The sequence below is a fragment of the Arvicanthis niloticus genome, chromosome 30 (genome assembly GCF_011762505.2).
Source record: "Arvicanthis niloticus isolate mArvNil1 chromosome 30, mArvNil1.pat.X, whole genome shotgun sequence".
In the NCBI taxonomy this organism is placed as follows: domain Eukaryota; kingdom Metazoa; phylum Chordata; class Mammalia; order Rodentia; family Muridae; genus Arvicanthis; species Arvicanthis niloticus.
The window spans coordinates 23,182,573-23,203,562 of NC_133438.1; the positions used below are offsets into that span (position 1 = coordinate 23,182,573).

The following is a 20,990-nucleotide window of genomic DNA, read 5'->3' on the forward strand; positions in this document are numbered from 1 at the left end:
CCCCTATGGCTAACCAAGCTAATATCATGGGACACTTCTCACTGTATTGACCAGCATTGTCAACACCAACCTATCAACCAATCAGGATAAGAATCTTGTGGATGATAGTTTGGTGTATTCCTTTTGCAGAGACAAGACTGATGAGCCTGCTATATTTTGTCTTAGAATCACTACTATACGTGAGAGAGTTAGGGGCTGGGGCTGGAAGGGACCTGAAGTGTCCTTCAGTTTGGACTTCGCATGTTGCTGATAGAAAAATGTGGTAAAAAGGCACACACTGCTGCACAAGCCACCTCAGAGGTGGTGAGACAGGTGGAGCAAACAGATGGCCCCCTGACACACTTCACTTCCTGTGTCCATCCAAGGTCAATCTGACATATTCTGTGTTTTGAAGATAAGTTGCCTCTGCACGGTATGTGTTCACACGCATGTATGCACTTACTCACAAAACACTTCCGATCTATGGAGAACTTGTGTGTCTGACACGATGCTGGGCACTGTAGGGAGAACAGCAGTGAAGGACAAGGAGGAAAGTCAGTGGCTGCACCACGATGGTTTAAACAGAGAATAATAATCCACAACAGAAAAGTACAAACTGAGGCAGGAGAGATGCCTCAGCAGTTACAAACTCATGCTGCTCTGGCAGAGGATCTGAGTTCAGTTCCCAGCACCCGTAGAGTGGCTCACAACAGCCTGTGACTCCAGCTCCAGAGAGTTCCACGCTCTCTTCTGGCTTTCTGGGATCTGAGGCATAAACACAGTGCACATAAACACATGTAGATGCTCACACATATAAACAAAACTGAATAAGTCCTTAAAATAGATAAATAAGTATAGGCCGGGTATTGTACCTTACACTTGTAATCCCAACATGTCTGAAGCATAAAGAACTTCTTTTTCTTCAGATCATCATAATTTGTAAGGATGGCATCAGAACAAACTAGGAACCAATCTCTTATATGGATAAGAGAGATGTAAATATCCACTTGAGAGTGGTATTCCTGCAGGAAGATTCCATAGCATTTACACCTAACTTCTAGTGTTCCTCAGAGTCAGACTGATTTGGACAGTGGTCATCTAACTGGAAAGAAGGCATATGTGGAAGCAAGTGTAGATAGTTAGCTTAACCCTGTGTAAAGAAAACAACCACCTATATTTTTAAAGGCGTACACTTTTTTGAGATATAAGTAGGAGAGTTTCTGAAACACAGGTAGGAGGAAGGCAGAGGCAATGAGCAGAAAGGACTGTAACTTTGTCTTGGATGAGACATAGGTGAAAATGTCAACATCTGCCCCCCCAGCAGCCCTTCTGGGCCTGCTGCATAGCTCAAGACTGGCTGTCTTGACATTCCCATTTTCTATGTGCTCCTGTGACTCAATGCTTTGCTGAGCAAGTACTGGTCTGGGAACATCTACATTTCTTGTGTAATATTGATGAAGTTGAATGTGACGCCTCTAGTCCTGCATCTTGCTTTATGAATAACAGGGCACACATAAATAATTAAAGCAAAGCAACCAGAAACCCGGCATTGCCCGTCTTCCCTGGGATCGGATTCATTTGTCAGCCCTTTGAGGTCACTGGCCTCGATTTTCCAGGGTCTAGCCACAACCATGATTAATTGATCTCCTCTCTCATTTCACACACTTAATTTGAAGCAGGGAAAGACTAAAAACATCTGAAATAATTGGCCTGTAAGCATCTGTGTTCAGCTTCCTGCATCCTCTAAAACATGTGGTTACAGTAGACACCGTGAGCCAGGGGAGCTGACGGTTCACAAAGGAACCATAGCTGTTCACAAGCATAATTCCCTGGATTACTTCTTACCCGACATTTAATCCTTTCTCTATGGTCCTCTATACTATCTAACGTCAGCCATCTATACACATATATTCATGTGCATGTACACACACGTTGTGGTAAATCTCCAACCCAAATAGGACAAATCAAAGAAAACAAAACTCAATAATTATGAATATAAACTGCACAGCTAGATTGGGCAGATTTACCACTACCCTATTTTATTCCCCATTTATGAGATCTCTTATAACTTGTGGCTTTCCAGGCCACTTCCTTCTCCTCCGTTGTCCTTCCACCTCCCTCTCCTCTGATCATTTCTCACCCCTCCCCTCTAGTTGTCTCCTCTCCTTCCTCTTTTTCTCTCCTCCCCTTCCTCTTTTTCTCTTCTCCCCTTCCTCTCTTCTTCTCCCAGCTCCACCTCCTCTTCTACTGCCTAATCACTGAGCTCCACTGAGAATACAATGTAGCAGAATAAGTATCCTGCTATACACACATATGCCAACCATGCTGGTAAATTTAGAGGTCTATCTGGGTCTCTACATTATTCTACAGGGAATAATGTTTCAACTATCACAACCATCAGTGGAACAGAATACTTTGTAAAGCATGGGAACTGCTATGACACTGGGGGACAGGGGCACATCTGTAATCCCACCACTTGAGGGACAGAGGCAGGAAGACCATGAGTTCCAGGCCAGCCAGAGCTACATGATGAGGCCCTGCCCCAAAATTAGGTAGCTACATATAGATAGATATAGGTAGATAGATAGGTAGATAGGCAGATGATAGATAGTAGAAATACATAAGTAAAAGAAAAACTATATTCAAAACAAAATCTACAGCATCAAAGGCAACATTTGAATTTTTGCAAACAATATGGTGATAGCAGTGCAGTTAACATATAGGAACATAGTAAGAACATATGGATAAGCCAATTTATTGTAGTCACCAGATAGCCAAAAATGTCTTCCATCCTAAGCATATAGATTGTAGGTATATGTGTGTGTGTGTGTGTGTGTGTGTGTGTAATAATGCTCAGATAGACACCTAATAACTGATAGAAGGGGAGAGGGCCAGTGTGTAGCATGTGTTCAGTTCTGTGGGACAGACACACCTGCTATGGCTGCTTTAAAATGACCAGTGTAATTCACTTTGCGAACATTAGGGAGACAGGTGTGGCAATATGCCATTATGTAGTACTTCCTCCATATAGAATCTTCTAGATATCACAAACGAAAATCCAGCTGCATAAGACTTTACATAGACAACAAATTATAGGGTAAGCTTTTCACACAATAGTTTGAACATAATTATATTAAAATATTATTTACTACCTGAAATTCTAGTGTAACTGGGCTTTCTACACTTTATTTAGCAGTCCCAGTATCAAGGCAACACAAATGGATGCTTTTAGGTGTACAGATAGTAAAATGTGGTGGCAAAGTTTGAGAATATATTAGTTTCCTTGAATGTAATCTAAAGTTTATTATTATGTAATTTAATTTTTAATAGCGATTGTTGAGCAACTGGACTACACCACTCACATACATTTAATAACCAGCTTTGGTAAGACAGCTTTAGGCAAAGGTTGAAAATACATGTCAGTACAACAGCCCTGTAGAAGGAGAATGATGTACAGTTTCATTACAGATTTTTTTATCACATTTACTATGTTTTATTATCATTTTTTGTAAATTGTGTGTGTGTGTGTGTGTGTGTGTGTGTGTGTGTGTGTGTGTGTGTGTGTGTACGTATCTGTGTGTGTGTGCCTGGGGATCAGAGAACACCTTCCAGGAACCGGTTCTCTCCGGTTCTCATCTTCCACCACTTGGACTCTGGAGGTTGAATTCAAGTCATCCATCTTTGTTGGTAGGGGTCTCTACCCACTGAACCATCTCAACCTCCAAACAGTGAATCCCAGTGCACAAAACTAATACGGTTTTAAAATAGCACATAAGCACGATTTCACTGGATTGTACATGAAAACAAACCAAAACTCCACTTCATGTGGCTTTCCCAGCACCTGCACTTTCTCACCTCAAACTCAACGAGACTTCTCGGCAGGGAGAAGTACATGTCTTACACACCTCGGTTTCTGTCTGTAAGGACTTGTGGGCATCAGCCTTTGTCAGACAGGTAACTTTGAGGAAAGAGCTGGGACATTAAAGCTCCCCATTTTCATGTGGGTTTTGGGTGTGGAAAACTAAAGCAGAAAAGCCTTTGTTTTTTTAGGTTTAGCTGAATGTTTTCATCAGATATTGGGAATGAAAAGTATGCCTTAAATTTAGCATAAACGTGGAGAGTCTGTGTTGATTTACAAAGTAATGGGATTAGGAGTGGGGGGGGAGCACACTTGGGTTTTGAAGAGGCTGCAGAGGAGACACAAGCAAGAGTTTAATTTTTAAAAATCCAATAAATCATTTCACAAACTGTTTAAAAAAAAAAAGTGTCTTTGGGCCTGGCTGGGACCATGGCTCAGTGGGTAAAGACACTGGCCACTAAGCCTGTCAGCTTGAGTCTGTCCCCAGGACTCACATAGCAGAAAAAAAGAGCTAACTCCTCAAAGTCTCCTCTAGCCTCTAAATCCAGACACACACACACACACACACACACACACACACACACACACACACACAAATGTAAAAATTAAAAAAATGTAAAAATCCATTTTTAAGCCCCCCTCCAACACACACAATTTATGTTATTTGATGTTGGTCTCTTGTCTAGTATTTTGTACAAAATGATTTTCAAAATCAATTCTTTTTTTGACATTTGGACAACCATCTCATGGTAAAAGGTTGTTGTGTGAATTAACCTATATATTTAATTTTATATTAGGTTAGGTTTTATTTGGGGTCTTCAGGTAAGTATCCTTCTGCAGAGGTTGGGTTCCACATTGCATATTCATGTATGGTGTTTAATTCCCCATGGACATGTGTACTTAATGTTAAGTCCAGTTGTCCTCAGGGCACACAAAAACAGACTGAAAAACAAGCATTTAACAGCTGTTGATCTTTTATGGGAGAACCTTTACAAAGATTGCATGAACCATGCGGGGTTTGGGCATTAGTACCGGGTACCTGGTCCTATACATTACCCCCTTTAAAAAATATCTTTATTCCTAATGTTACAGAAGTGTGTCAGAAATAGGAACATTTCTTAAAACACTTGGAAGTTTCTCTTTCTCTTCTTTGCCCCTCCCTGTTTCTTTCGGTTCACCTCTCCACAGGGGCCTTCTCCACAGAGCCTCACAAACTCTCTCTGAGGTATTCCTGTCAGGCTTGTTTCTAAACTGTACTTGACAAACAGAGGATCAACCACACCAAAAAGCTATTGTATTGAATAATTACACTGTACAGAATTAGATTATTTCGCTATTATAACGGATTTAAGAGCCTCTAGCTCCCTTTTAAAGCTGGGATTAGATACCTCAAAGAACCACCTAAAATCATTATTAGAGATTGATTACATCATTCATCAAACTCTATTTACCTACAATGTTGAGTGACGAAAATGAAGCCTTCCAGGTCTCGTTCCCATAAAACAAAACTGAATTTATTTTCATCTTCTCAGTGAAGTGGAAGTTAGTTGTACAAACCAAAACAAGAAAGAGATCGTGACTTTGTCCTTAATAAAAAAAAAAAAAATACAAAATTAATCTAAAATTTTAGGTAAAATGTTGTGTAGATGATGTGGAGAAAACAAAGTGTGAAAACTACACGAGATAAGTGAGAAGTTACTGCACTGGGACATGTATATATAAAATATGGTATTTATTAGTACTGCTGTTGTTACTTGCTCCTTGATACTCGTTTTGATCCTTCTCTTCTTCCTCCTCCTCTTTCTCCTTGTTTTCTTTCTCTTCCTCCTCCTTCTCCTCCACCACCCCTCCTTCTCTTCCTCCTCCTTCTCCCTCTCCCCCTCCCCGCTTCTCTTCCTTTTTTTTCTTCCTCCTCTTTTCTTTTTGAGACAGGATCTCTCTAAGGAGCAGTGGTGGGGCATGGAACTTGCTAGCCTGGAATCCAGAGAGCCACCTGCCTCTGCTTCCCAAGAACTGGGGTTGCAAAGGTTACAAAGCCCCACATCTGGGGCTCCGGAAGGGAGTTTCAACTTTGCACGCCTAGAAGCTCCACTCAGCAGGTGCCGGCCTCCCAGGGTCTGCTGTTTCTCCTGGAGAATAAGAAGTTGTAACAGAAGGACACTTGTGAGCCAGTGTACCTGGCGACTAAGGGTTCTATTTGCTTCTAAGACAATTAAGACTAAGTTCCTGTTTGTCCTGTGTTAAGCTCTTGCAAATTTAGGTTTCTATTTGTAATTAAAAGAAGTTCCTGTTCCTGCAGTTAACTGCCAAAATGAGGAACCGAAAGGGAAAGAGGAGAGACACTCGTATGTGTTCTCTAGGACTTTTGAGAAACATGGAGTTGTTCCTTTGGACACAAACATGCGAATCTACAAGAAGGGCGATACTGTAGACATCAAGGGAATGGGTACTGTTCATAAAGGAATGCCTCATAAGTGTTACCACGGCAAAACCAGCAGAGTCTACGATGTCACCCAGTATGCTGTGGGCATCACCGTAAACAAGCAAGTTAAGGGCGAGATTCTGTCCAAGACGATCAATGTGCGGATTGAGTACATCAAGCCCTCGAAGAGCAGAGAGAGTTTCCGGAAGCGGGTGAAGGAGAACAATCAGAAGAAAAAGGAAGCCAAAGAGAAGGGCACCTGGGTTCAGCTGAAGCGCCAGCCTGCGCCACCCAGAGAAGCACACTTTCTGAGGACTAACGGGAAAGAGCCCGAGCTGCTGGAGCCCATTTCATACGAATTCATGGCTCAGTGTACAAAAGAGAAATATAGAACCCGACTGCAGAGTTTTTCCTTAGGGGGGAAAAAAAACGAAAAAAGAAAAGTTCCTGTTGTTGTGTTAAATCCTAATTAAACAATAAGTTCTTTTTCTTTTCTTTTTTCTTTTTTGTCCGGGATTAAATCCTTGCAAGGTAGGTTTCTATTTATAAGAATCAGTTCCTGTTTCTTAGATCTGATGTAAACTGCTTGCAACCTCATTACATGATGTAATCTTTACCCATTCCTTCTCTTTCTCTTTCAGTGTATCTTTCTAACAACATACAGAAGCTACTCTCTCGCCCCTGTGAACACTAAGTCCTTTTTGTTGGAGGGGCTTCAGGAGACCAGCAGGACAGAGAAAGAGAGAGAGAGAGAGAGAGAGAGAGAGAGAGAGAGAGAGAGAGAGAGAGAGAAGCACAGCAGGGGCTGCTTCCACAAATCACAACCTCGGGTGAGTCAGATGGCTAACCAGCCCTAGGTACACCCCAAACTACAGCTTGCTTTATTGGGCAATTGTGGATTTTGGTTTTTCTCTTCAAGATTCTCAGGTTTAACATTTGGAGTTCCCCAGCCGTCTTCTTCTCTAACTTACGCAACTTCTCCAGGAAACGCCAAGATGCAGAACCCACACTCTGAGGCAGAACAAGTACCTTAAATGACTCAGCTACTTGCAAACAATGGTGAGCGGCAGGGTGTCAGCATCCCTCTGTCAGCTCTGGATTTTTAGAGAAAAATTTCATTACATTTTAATCAAATAGGGATATTAATAAATGTTCATTAGGCGGGGCTGTTAGGGAAAATGCTCCATTTTACCACCACAGACTCTGCTGCTCTCCAGTCACAGATGGTAGAAGTTACATCCTTTGCAACCCCTTAATATTTTGATTTTTATGATAATATGACAACTTAAGAAGATTTAAGTTTAAGTAACTATAATTTTTTTTTTCAAAATTACTCCCAAAATTAAAGTGTGCTGTTCCAAAGAAAAGTCCTGGACTCAACGTGCAATCCCTAATACCATCCACAATGCTATGTATATGATAAATCATTAATAAATTCAATACAATAAAAGTAACATAGTACCTGACATTTAGGAGACATGAAAGATTTTAAAAAACATAGTTTGTGGTTAAATAAATAATACATAAGATAGAAAATTAAACAAATCAAAATAGCTCTCTTTGGTATTCTTATTGCCTTTTCTAAATAATTCTTATTGCCTTTTCTAAGTAATTCTTATTGTTTCTTTTCTAAAGTAGATTTGTTAATGAAGAGAAAGTAGTATAGCTAAGAAGAAAACAATAACTAAACAACTTTCAGAGGGTAAAAATATGCATAACACGCTATAAAAAGCTGGTAAGTTATAATGAGGTATTTTAGTACATAAGGCAAATACGCCTAATTTAGATTTTTCTAACCTAATTAGAAAAACTGAATGGGAGCCCGACCTGGTGGCTCACATCTGTAATCCTAGTACTAGGGAGTTAGGGGAAGGAGGATCAGAAGCTCAGGGCAGCCTGTGCTACAGAGCAGGTTGGAAGCCATCCTGGGCTGCAGAGAGCTTTGAAAATACGTTCACTTACAAGTAGGCTACAATACATAGGCATTCTCCAACAAACACTTATTGATCACGCACGCAGAGCTAAGTGCAAAACCAGGGACTAGCAATCCTGTAATCAATAAGGCAAGCACACTTCAGCATGAGGAAGCTTTGTTCAGATAATTTTGTACAAAGGACGACTGTGAAAGAGAGAGGATTCAGGGTGTGGTAGATTTTTCCTACAATGCCAGTGCTTGGGCACTGGGATATGAGGATTGCTATGAATTTGTGAGCAGGCTAGTTGGGATAGTGAATTCCAGAGCAACCAGGGTAAAAAGTAAGGCTCAGTTTCAAGGAGGGCTGGGGGCAGAGCTGCTCTGGGTTGGACAAGCATAGGTCACCCAGGACCCTGTCCTTCTCCATCCCTTCTGACCTATGGGACTTTATTCAGGAGTACAAAAGCAGCAACTTCGTAAACTCCATTGCATCACCTTGTGTCTGCTGGAAGGGAGGGCTAGGCTCTACCAAGCCTAGAAAAACATTTTCCATAATCCTCATTTAGAACTTGCAGAGAATGATTTACAGAGGTAAGTGTTGGAATGCTGTCCCTTTATCATCTGCCTGTGCAACCATTGAGTGCCTTTTGTGTTCAGAGCACCAGATCACAGAGGACAGCAAACGGTAGTTTCTGCCCTTTTGCATTGTTCCTTCTGGCCGGGAATGCAACTCCCAACCACATATGATGCAGAGTTATGCAACTGTAGTTGTACATAATGAGAAAGTACGGGGGGGGGGGGGGGGATTTGAGACTTGGGGGGATGGAAGAAAGGCTTCCTCCAGGAAGTGGCATCTGTGCAGACCACCCATTCATCAGTAGGAATTAATTAGTCTAGGGATTGTAATCCAAATTTCTTCAAGGGATCAGGTGAGTGACACAAGTGTGTTCAACTCACCTGCAAGACTGTAAGAGATTTAACAGCCCAAGGCCAACTGGAGGGAGTCTACTGGCCTTTAGGCATTCAATTCAAACTAATTTCACTCTTCTCTAGCCAAACAAAAGATGTCTGCAGCCCACTACAGCAGAAGGGCTGGTACTAGGCTGTAGTGATTCAGACAGGAGTAAAAGCCCGGTGGCAGCAAGGAGCTGGTCTGGTTTGAGCAACTAAGAAGAGCTATCGTGAATAAAGATGGAGCTCACAAGAGGATGAGGGCTCCACAAGCAGAAAAAGGCAAAAAACAACCTTACTTGAGGTCTCACTGGCAGGTGAAGCCTTTGTACCCGTGAATGCACTGAAGGTTCTAAACAAGGAAGCAGATTTGTTGGTGTTGTTTGGATGCTATGGGCGAGGAAGAGATGGTTTTTATGTGATCCTGGCTGTCTTGGAACTTGTTACGTTAGCCAAGGCTGGCCTCCTATTATACATCCCAGGCTAACCTCAATTAGACCAATGGTGCTTATTTCTCAAAGAGGAGGCTCATGTTTCCTGTGTCTAAGAGGAAAGCCCACTGTCATTCCCCACCCCCCCCCGACCCCCAGGAAGGACCAAAATAAAGCCCTACCCCTTACCCCAGACTCACAAAATTTGGAATCTGCTTCTTTGATGTGGCCCTTGGACCACTTACCAGAACTATGAATGGTTAGACAGTCCCTGTCTTTATGTATGTATATATATGTATATATATATATATATATATATATATATATATATATATATATATATGGGAGAGGGAATGCCTAAGGCATGTGGCTCCAGCATGAAGGTATAAAACCCAAGTTACAGAAGTGCTGAGAACAGGGGCCTAAGCTGCCAGAGCTGGGACTCCCTGGCTCCATGACAAAAGCTAAGACTCATGGCTGAACTCTTTCTTCAGTATCAAACAAATGACAGAAATTCCTCATTTTTTTGTAGTATAGTTATTGTTTAGAGATGATCTTACACAGATTTGTGTCAGTTAATACAAATGAATACAATGACATGTGCACACATAAATAACTTGTCATTAGTGTGTCTACTCTCTTGGTAGCACTTTTCTAGATCCTTCTAGGAAACAGAAAAGGAAAAGCCACTCTAGACAATGTGAGTTAGGAAGTCTCCATAAATTCTACTTAAAGGTGAAAACCTGAGGTGAGGAAAAAGCTAAATGTGCCAGCACACGGAGACACATTGACTTCTCCTAACCAGTGGGAATGAGAAGGCCCTGAGACTTTGCTATTGTGCAAAACGACCTGGGTGAGTTTTTTTCCCAACTTGTTTATGCATGATATATTTAGTCTCAGAATTTTTTTTCTACATTCAGCCTTATATAGCACATGCTCATGTAACATTGATCCTACAAATAAAACCCTACAATGGAGGTCCTTATCTTTCTCCACAGACTTTGTCATGTCTCTAAAGCTAGGTCCCCAAGGTGCCAGTTTTAAGCAAGATTTCCTTTTGAGGGTGGTTTCTCCTGGGATATTAGGGGATTGGAAAATTAACCATCATACTGAGATCTCTCCCGTGTGGTCATGATGGAATGAGGGGACTTTTGTTGTCATCTCTAAGGGATGGAACTGAGTAAGTTGGTCTCAAACTTACTATGTAGCCCAAGCTGACTTGGAACTTGTCATCTGTGATCCTCCTGCCTCTGCCTGCAGGGTACCACAATGGTTGTGTTAGAATGAGAATTTGTATCCATGTTTCCATGAACAAAGTATAGTCTTGGGATAACAGATCCATCTTGAAGTCAATCAAACAGGGTTGGTACCATCTTCTGACTAATTTTTTTTAAATGTTGCTCTTATACTTCAGACGTATGCCCAAACATCTGCCAAACTCCTTTTTCTCTCTAAATGACAAAAATAAAAAAGAAAGTGACAATTGTCATCAGCCCACTTTTTTACCCTTATCTACGTAGTTCCTAGCAACCACAGTTTGCACTCTGGAATGTGTTGCAATGATTGTCATATCTTTGAAGAAACCAAATCTCTAATCTTATCCAGAAAGATACAGCAATTCTTTGATATTAGAAAGCGTTCCAACTGCTAGACCTGGTGGTACATGCCTGTAGTCCTGGCACTTGGGGAGCTGAAGTGAAAGAATTGCTTTGTGTTTAAAGCCAGGCAACTTTCTGAACTTGTTTCAAAAAAATAAAAATAAAATAAATATTAAAGGGTCAGTGGGGTAGCTCAGCAAGTAAGAATGCTTGCTGCTGTGTCTGAAGACCCGAGTCTGACCCCGATGAGCCACAGCTTAGAAGAAAAGTAATCAAAGGTTGCCTCTGACCTCTACACATACACATGGTTCATGATACATGAGTGTACACACTAAATAAGTTGAAAATTAAACCAAATGTATCGTGTTCCACTAAAAACTAGTGCCAGATGCTTGGAGTATATGCATTTCAGAGTGGCAATAACTACTGAATACTAGTTGATAATAAAGATGACTGCTGACTACTGTGTGGAATGCGTTAATAAAACTTCTAGGTACCTTACATTATTTTGTTTAATCCTTGCAATGTAAAGTGGTAATCCAAAGGGATTATGCTTTAGTTTACAGATAAACATGCTATGGTTTTCCTACAAGGAAAGCTTTGGATGAATAATGAGATATGGTGCTCAGTAGAGTATGCCATACAGGAAATGCCCAATACATTCATAAAAATATCTGTGCATCAGTGCCTTCATGGTGTCTCTCAAATGCTCTTTCTTCTTCCATCATATTAGTTGCCTATGAAGCAAAGAGCACATTTTAAGAAATACTGACTAAAAGTTTTCCTTCCCAGCTCTTAACTTGACAGACGTGTTGTTCCGAAAGTAAGCCCCAAGAAGCAGGTGCAGTAGAGTGGGAAGACAGAGCTTTGAATCCTACACAGACCTCCTACTCATGAGCCCAAACCAGCAGCTGGCAGCTGGATGCAGGAGAGTGGGGAAGCTCTCCTCTTAAAGAGCTAGACAGGGTGCTAGGGCCACACTGTTAGTAGTAATAGATTGTATGTATGTATGTATGTATGTATGTATGTATGTATATATGTATGTCTGTCTGTATGTTCTCAATTCCGGCTAAGGCTGAAGGTGGGGCTCTAGCACCCACATAGAGCCTGAGGATGCTCTTATTAGACAAAGACAAGCCCTAATGCTAACACACACCTGGTATCCTTACAAGAATAGAAGAGAGCACAGCTACACACATACAGAAGTCTATGCAATTGAGAAAGGCCATGGGTACCAAGGACCACTGGAGCCACCAGAAGCCAGGAGGCCATGGAGGACTCTTCCCGAGAGCCTCAGCAGCTGTCTGACTCCAGCCAATGCCTAGATCTGAGGAGATACGTTTCTGCTGTTTAAGCCACCCTCACCATCGTTAGTTGTGTAGAGCAGTCTTTAGAGGCTACTGAAACTGGAAAAATTCAAATTCATTAGCTTGGCATCAAAGGACCCCCAGGATCATGGACTAGGTTATTTTCCTTCTCCCAGCTCCCAGCCATGTCTACGCCAAAGCAACTTGAAGGGGTCCACAAAGCTCTCAGCCCTTTTCTGGGGCTTCAGCTTGTTCCCATTATTCCTACTGTCGACCCATTCACTCACTCACCATCCCCTCCCTCAGGAACCCAGAGAAGAAAGCAGGTCCACCACACTTGCCCACCACACAGAGCTCACCCTGATCTCTCAAATCAGACAAGATCTTATGGTCTCTACTAACCCCACAGATTTTTCTTCATATTCCCTGATTGTCACTTTCTGCTTTGAATTAGTTGTCTGTATCTGTGGCTTTATCTCCCTTGTTAGACTAGGAGCCCTTGGGAAAGTGAGCAAGCCTCAGACATTTTTGTACTGACCGCAGTACCTGGGCACAGTGCCGTCCATGAAGCAGTTACCCAATAAATGCCTGAAATAGTTATCACTGTCTGTTTTGTGGTCTTGACTGTTGTGTTGAGAATGAATAAACAGTCATAACAGGATGCTTTATGTATGTGTGCAAGTTTAATCATGAACAATGACAAACTCGGAAAGTAGAACATTCCTACAGAGTCTGCCTTTTGTGATATGTTCCTGTAATGTGTGGATGTGCTTAAACTGATAGAAAAATAGAGCCCCAAATGAGCCCGCACTTCACTAAAAGGTAATAATAAATCTACAGTTAATAACAGTTTTCTGAAAATCTTAAAGAAGTGGAAGGATTGGGGGTGGAAAAAAACGTCTAAAGACGGCAATTTTAGGCATGGAGGACTGCTTCCCTCCCTCAGCAGAAATGGAAATTATTTGTCTCTACTATCTCCTCTTGAAATTCATTGTTTCCTGGTTCTAATAGTTCCCTGTAGAGACCTGAGGAATGAGATGACCTAGGGGATCAGGGAATTGGCTGCTCACTCTGCTTCTTCCAGGGCCTACACTCACCTCATGGTAGACACCTTCCTTCTGCTAGCACTCCCTTGCCAGTACATGTAATGGTACCTTCCTGCTTTCAGTGGAGAGGAGCACCAAAGCAAAGGCAGCCTGTGAGAGCTGGGTAGGCGCTACCGTGTGTTGGCCTGGCTAATCATGAGCTTGAATAGCCCGTCTCACTTTGTTTTTAAGAAAAAGTACCGTGCTTAGCAGTGCAGGACTGATTTTCATTCTGTCATGAAAACATTTGGTTCTTGCCCAATGTGCTGTCAAGATTCCCAAAAGCCTTTGCCCTTGAGAGGGACACTGGATGTCCTTGAAAGCCATATTCCACAGCATCATCAACAGAGACTCTAAAAGAGGAGGCTGAGCACTGCTGTTGGAGTCTAGGCAGTGGCAACTTTAACAGGCAGGTCTCTGTGAGTTTAAGGCTAGTCTGGTCTACAGAGTGAGTTCTAGAACAGCCATGGAAAAACAAAGAAACCGTGTCAAAGAAAAACAAACAAATACAAACAAAAGGTCCCTATGGTTGCACATGCTATACAAAGCTAACATGCAACATCAGGTTGGGAGGACCTGAGACCGTGGACCCTGACTACTGTGGAGGACCATGAAGCAAAAGTGAGAAGCTCTTTGTTGCTTCATAGTAGGGAAACTTAGTCTGTTGAATAAGGCCGGGAGTTAAAGCTAAAATGGAAACACATTTGAATGAGATAACCCAAAGTATAGGTCTAATTAAGTTAAGTAAATCAAATCCCATGCACTTTCACTCTGAAGCTCTATGCCCATTAAATCTAATTACTTTCCCCAGGGGGATTTGGCTGTAAATGGATGTTAGCAATGATCGCATTGAATTCCTGTTCCTTGCCCCCTCTGAAAGCTTCCACAGTGTGGGTGATTGCAGCCTCCAGTTCTGCAAGACAAGGTCAAGGGGAAGACACTCTTAGGACCCCATTTAAATAAATGCCTTCCGAAATTCAGAGTTTCTTCTGTTCTTTTTGCCTCCTTGTCCATCACTCTAACAAAACAATGTGCATGTGTTTATGGCTCAGACTTTCAAAGGTGTCACCGACCTATTTTCATTAACTCTTTACCTCCTAGACACCAGGACCAACGGACACGGGGGTCATTACAGAGAGCTGGATGGGGCAGTCACTAGGCCAGAAGAATATCCTACTGCCCTCCCCCAGATGACTGGGGGGGTGGGTGGTCTGAGTACTTCTTTACTGGATGAATCCATTGGACTCATTAACCAGTCTTGTCCTGCCCGTCCTTGCTCCCCTGAACGTTATTAACCTTGCTTATTAAAGGAGAGAAACAAAGCTGGCCAGATGGAGCTTCACGGCTTCAGCTGCATCTGGAGCATAGATCTGCTCCAGACGGAAGTTCCTAAGATCAATGAAATGGAACTGAACGGCATAAGCATCCCTGCTGATTTTGTTACATATTGGATTTTAAGACTTAGATTCCGTAAATCTCTGAAGTTAGAAATTTTGTGCCAAGTGGAGAAAAATATATTCTACTTGTGTTTGCTTTTGAATAGATTAAAATGTGAGTTTGCGGAATTATTACTGCTATTTCACCAATGTGTGATGGAAAATTTTTCTGTCTTTTGGGGACACTGAAGCCTAGAATTCCAGTTGTGATATTAAATTACGTAAGTGTAGTCAAATTCCCAGAATTTCTCAACTCCAAAGTAATGTCTAAGGCTGGGGATGTAGTTCAGTGGTACAGTGTCTACCTAACTAACACATCTATTGTGTTGGGTTCTATAACCAGTACCAACACCACTACCAATAAAAATAATTAATAATAATAATGATGATAAATATCATAATAAAGCTTTCATAGACTATTCAATTTTAGCCAAATAGTTTTGGCATTTGGTGGCTATGGTACTTGCTATAATGTAGCTGAATGCTGTTAACTTGCTATAGTACTCACCTATGGGATCCCAGCGTGACCCTGAGCTCCAGACCAGCCATGTGCTGCATAGCGAGACCCTGTCTCAAAAGCAGCAACGACAATAAAACACTTACCAGCAATGCATCTCAACTTCAGCTTTAACTTAAAGTAATCTAGGAACTTTGAAACTGTGATACTAAGCCCATCCCCTAGGCCAGCGTTACTGGTAGTTGGTATCTGCTGAGAGAAGGGGAATCGCTTTCTTTGGGGATGCAGTTGGTTGCCTGTGGACCAGTGGCTGGCCTCATCCCCATGGTCAGCACTAAAAAGTGGTGCTAGTAACAGTAAGAGGACATCAGGTTCAGGGGAGAATGACTGCTGGCTCCCACACATGGTGAAGAAGCCTATCCATGCCCAAGGTGCAGGCGCTCTACCTCCAGGCTACCCCAGAAGCACCCGTTGAGATTTTTATCTTCCTTTTAAAAGAGGTACTTCTGAGGTATGGTCTTCAGACCTTTATCTGGGAAACACATATAGGGATTTGGGATATTTTAAGCATAAGACAATGGCTGTCATATCAGCTACCTTTGAAAAATGAACAGGAATCTTTTAGTTATGACTTTATTATTAATCATTTGTAACCAAATGCAATGATTTCTCCTTCTTTTTCCCATCCTCTTCCTCCTCTTCCTCTTCCCTTCCTCCTCCTCTTTCTCCTCTTCCCACTCCTTCTTCTTTTATTATTATTGTCATTATTATTATTATTGTTGTTGTTGTTGTTGAAACAGGGTTTCTCTGTGTAGCACCAGCTGTCCTAGTAGTTGCTCTATAAACCTTAGCCTTAGACTCATAGATCTGCCTGCCTCTGCCTACCAAGTGTTGGGATTAAAGGTGTGCGCCACCACTGCCCAGCGTAGGATTTTAATCCTGTGAATGCAAAACCCAACCCAAGAGGTAAAAGAGTAGAGGAAGACTTACAAACTGCCTTCGGCAAAGAGAATACTGAGATAATTCCCAAGCAATGCTTTTCCCCCATCAGAAGGAACCTTGGGATTTTGTGTAGGGATCCTGAATACAAGAAAGTTTATGTAGAAGTCCACTTCTGAGAGAGCTCAACTCAAGGTCACATGGAGAACATATATTCAGAACAGAAAGATGTCAGCAAATTTCGAGACTTAAAGTTGAGCATCACATGGCTATAAGAGAAAGATGGAGGAGGAGAAGGATGCTTCTGGGCATGCTCAGTTCAAGGTTATAGAGTACATGTTCAAAAAAAAAAGGGTAGATGCTAACACTTCTGGGCGTGCTCTGTTCAGCTCAGCATCCTAATGAGCAAGTTTACTTTAGGTTGCCTGAAAGGATGAGTGAAAACTAGACTAGTCTCTAATAAAGTTCCTCAAAGTGTTTTAGCGGAAGTCAAAGAAAAGCAAGCTTTGAAGATGTCTGAACAATTTGTTAAAGGGGTGGCTTTTTTTTTCTTTGACTTTTTGCCTTTTTAGCATTATTTTCCCTAAAAGTACGTCCCTTGCTCAGGAGCCAACAAACTAGAAATGCCTACAAGATCTCCTACTCCCAGCACTGCAGTCTCCTGTTTGTGTGACTCGACCTCCACCAGCCCCCTAGGAAAGCATTCTGTCTCGATTCTCAGCTTATCTGAGGAGATGTTATCACAACATGTGGTTCTCTTAGAGTTTTTGATGTCTTTTAGACAACAGATGGATTAAGCACATTATTTAAACAGTTTGTACTTTGTGCTTAAAAACCCATTACTACATATAAACCAGATTAACTTAAATGAGGCTGATTTAAAACACACATGACACACAGACACATACGTAATCGTGGTTGACTTTAAATGTTGGTTTTATATAGTAAAAGTCAGTGTGGTTTTGGATAGCATTAATAAAAACACGTGGATTGATTATCATTACGTTTCAACAGGTCTTTGAGGAAGGTCTCTAAACTGAAAGTTCCTGACAAGATTATAGAATAGGCCAGAGTATGGCTGAGCCTCCAGTGGTAAAGATGTTCTCACAAGAAGCTGTTGTTTGTGAGATTACCAAGAGTTAAATGAAGTGCTATGGACACTCCAGAGACAAAGAAGGCCATTGTCCAACACATGAAGAGGAAGCCCGGACTTTGTACAAGTGCCATGGGTCACGCTCAGGACAGGTAGAGGACTGTCCTTCATTACATCCTTCAAGAAACGGTTCCAGAGAGAAAGGTCTGTGAAAATGGAGCTAGAAAGATGCAGATGTGACAAAGAAGAAAGAAGGAAAGTAAATGAAGCCAGGCAGAGCCAGAAGGGAGAAGAGTGAAGAAACAACTGGTATTGAGCTCTTCCTGCTCAAACTGTCCCAAGTCAGGCACCTGAGAGAAGGAAGAAAGGATCAAAGAAGCTGCCCACAGTCCTGCTGAGCTGAAATCCTAAGAAGGTAGACAAGCCAACCCCCAGGTTTCTTTTAGAGCTGAAGTAGCCTCTGCTTTAGAACTGAGAAAAAGACAGCCCGCAGTATTAATGCATATTTCCTATGTATTTTACTGTACCCCAGCTACCGAGTCTGCAATTATACCCACGGCACAAATAAATGGGGAGAATTTTTAAATAGTGACAGGTTGGATTTTGAAATGTGCAGATTGGTAGGATCTGGCAGCTACTAATTTAATAAAACAAAAGAAAAGGAAACAAAAGTCTCCTCACCACTTCCTGATCATTTAGCATGAAGGAGCAGACATCAAAACGGGGATTGGGAAAGCTCTGCTCACCCCGCCTCACCTAGACAACTGACACTGGCTTTGACTTCTCTTATGCTGAGTGTTTCCTTACAAGAATGCCAACAGACCTTGCTGATTTGTTCCAAATCAGCTCTCTATACCACTGACTTAAGGCAGTTGTTTTTGCTTTTGTTTAATGTAACACTTCTTTGTAGATATCAAACATAACGAAGTTGGAAGACTTTTCCTGTGAGCCCGGAGTACACTCTGCACTCTGACTGAAATGACTAATGCCAGCGACTCTATGCTAGCCTGCTCCTGACTGACCTCGCCCCCCCCCCCCCTCCGCCTTCTCCTCTGAGTCATCACGCAGTTCCCAGCATGCAGTTTGCTATTTGTTGAGTCATTAGATAGACGCTGGCAATTCGAAGTGCCTTAGGCAGAGATAGGTGATAGCAGCAACCAAGCACAGACTCCGAAGGAGCCGAACAAAGAAGCCTTTGTGGTGTGCACAATTTCTTTAGTGAAGTGTGTACACTTGTGATCAACACTGCTCAGCAGTCAAACTTTGAAGAGACGTCAAGAGTATGTTTGCATGCCACGTTGAAAATTTGTTTTATTTTTTTATTACTGTATATCTCGGCTAAACAAAACAACGGATTTTCAGCATGGAATTTTCTTCTTTTCTATTTTTCTTAAGTGTTTGAGAATTTCACACGGTGTCTTTTAATCATGATTTCACCCGGCTCCTCTCCTTAGCCCTGCCCACATCTACCGCTGTATCACTACCCTCGTGTGTCCTTTAAAGAAAACTCAATAACCCATCAACTCCAGTTTGTGTGTTGTCTGTGCTCTTCTGGGTGTGGGACTGTTTACTGGAGCATGGTGAAGCCCACCAAGAATCACACCCTTCCTCAGCTGTACTAAAGAAGCTTAGGACAGTGGCCTGGTGAGCTGTGGCAGCAAGACATTTTCACACATGCGCACAACATCCTGTGGCCGTATTCATCCGATCATTATCCTTACTTACCCCTTCTTCCCTCCCTCAAATCACTGTCCTTTTCCTTTCTGCATTTGTACTGTTTTTGTGTTTATACATATATATGTTTATACATATAACCTGAACTTGCTCTGGATTCCTCATCCTCCTGCCTCAGTCTCCTGAGTACCGAGACTACAGGCATTCACTACCAAGCTCAACTATGTCTTGAGTATCTGGCTGCCATCCCTGAGGGACAATGTCTATACTCCACGGCCCCAGGTTTGAAGACCTCTGTTACAGTAGCCAGAGCATTCTGGTACACGGATGTGGTGGTACACGGATGTGGTGATACACGGTTGTGGTGGCGGCTTGGAGATGAGTGTCTGGTGGACAAGGATAGAAGCAACAGTGAGAAAAAAAAGTGTACTAGCAAAAAATCAAATTGAGCCCAGTGTGGTGGTGCATGGCTTTGACCCCAGCACTCAAGACACACAGACAAGTGACTAGCCTGGTCTATTAAGTAAGTCCAGGACAACCAATGCTACAAAGAGAAACCTTGTAAAAACAAAACAAACAAAAAATAAAAAAGCAAAAAAAAAAGAAAAAAGAAAGAAAAAGACAAAATTGTATAAACTTCCAATTAATATTCTAGCATTCTGAAATATTAAAATATAAATTTTGTTTTTATTTATTACATGTGTGTTTTTGTGTGTGTATGTGTGTGTCATGTGTATAGGTTAGCTCACTTATGTGTAACCCAAGCATCAACAACCAGCATCTTCCTTAATTTCTCTCTATTTTCCTTTTTTGAGACAGAGTCTCTCACTGAACCTGGAGCCGTTTTGGCTAGGCTGTCTGGCTGACGAGCTCCTCTGGGGCTGATCTCTGGAAGTTTAAGACCAACTTGGGTCTCAAAACCAAAACTAAATAAACAACAACAACAAAACCTGAGTAAAATATAAATACATAATTATGAACCAGAGAAATGTAGATAATGGGGCTAGGGGACAGAGAGATGACTCAGCATCTTAGAACACTTGTTACTTGTGCCAAGGACCAGAGTTCAAGTCCCAGCACCTACGTGATGGCTTACAACAATCCCTAACTCCAGTTCTGGGGGTTCAGACTTTCTCTTCTTGACCTCCATGGGCACAAGACACACATAGGGTATATATACATACATTCATACAAAACATTCATTCATATAAAGTAAGACAGAGTCTAAAAAACATTTTTTTTCAATTTCAAGTGAAGATAGAATATCCTCCCTAGCTTCTCCTAAACACTAAGTTCAGAGAATAAGTGAGAGACCATAGCCACAAAAGTCAGGCCCTCAGGACTCCAGTTCTCTAACTCTCTCCCACTCTTTCAGGACACTTCATCTCCTGGTTGCCAGTCAGCCTGTCTCCTCATAATTCTTGGGCAACCTAACCCAGATACAGGAACTTCGTTCAGTCATCTTGCTTATGAAACAGAAAGCATCTCTAATATGAGTGGTTGGGTACCCTAAAAATGACCAGAGTGACTATAAAGACCAGTTTTGGAGCAGATCACTGAAGGGCTGAGGTCTTGGCAGCAGTTAAAACAAGGACATGCCCTGGGGACATGTTGGGGCCTCTGATCTCCAGAGCCAGGGACAGATCACACACACTGAGACCTGCCCTGAAGCATTTCTTTCATTATCAAAGGATGCAGAAATAGGGTCAGAATTCACTAAGCTTTTATTGACTTCTCTACATCAGCAGAGGTAATTTCCATAGTCATTTGCTGTTTATTTCCAGTGGTTATAAAACTATGTTCCATTTTTGTGTGTGTTTACGAACACATTTTATCTTTTAAAA

At 41.9% G+C, this 20,990-nt stretch overlaps 1 long non-coding RNA gene and 1 pseudogene across 3 annotated transcripts in view; one reads left to right on the forward strand and one right to left on the reverse strand.

Annotated features, from left to right (window-relative positions):
• Positions 1-20,990, reverse strand: part of LOC143441045 (uncharacterized) — an 83,040-nt gene that overhangs the window by 43,246 nt on the left and 18,804 nt on the right. Inside the window, exon 3 of one of the 2 annotated variants that reach the window (XR_013108303.1) lies at positions 7,233-7,354. The exons of the other annotated variant lie outside the window; for it this stretch is intronic. This is a non-coding gene — a long non-coding RNA (uncharacterized LOC143441045). Of the gene's footprint in view, positions 1-7,232; positions 7,355-20,990 lie in introns of those variants that run through there. 2 annotated transcript variants of the gene reach the window in all.
• Positions 6,073-7,714, forward strand: LOC143441043 (large ribosomal subunit protein eL21 pseudogene; annotated as a pseudogene). Its single transcript, XR_013108299.1, has 3 exons — positions 6,073-6,791; positions 6,902-7,090; positions 7,180-7,714. The product of XR_013108299.1 is annotated as a large ribosomal subunit protein eL21 pseudogene (transcript).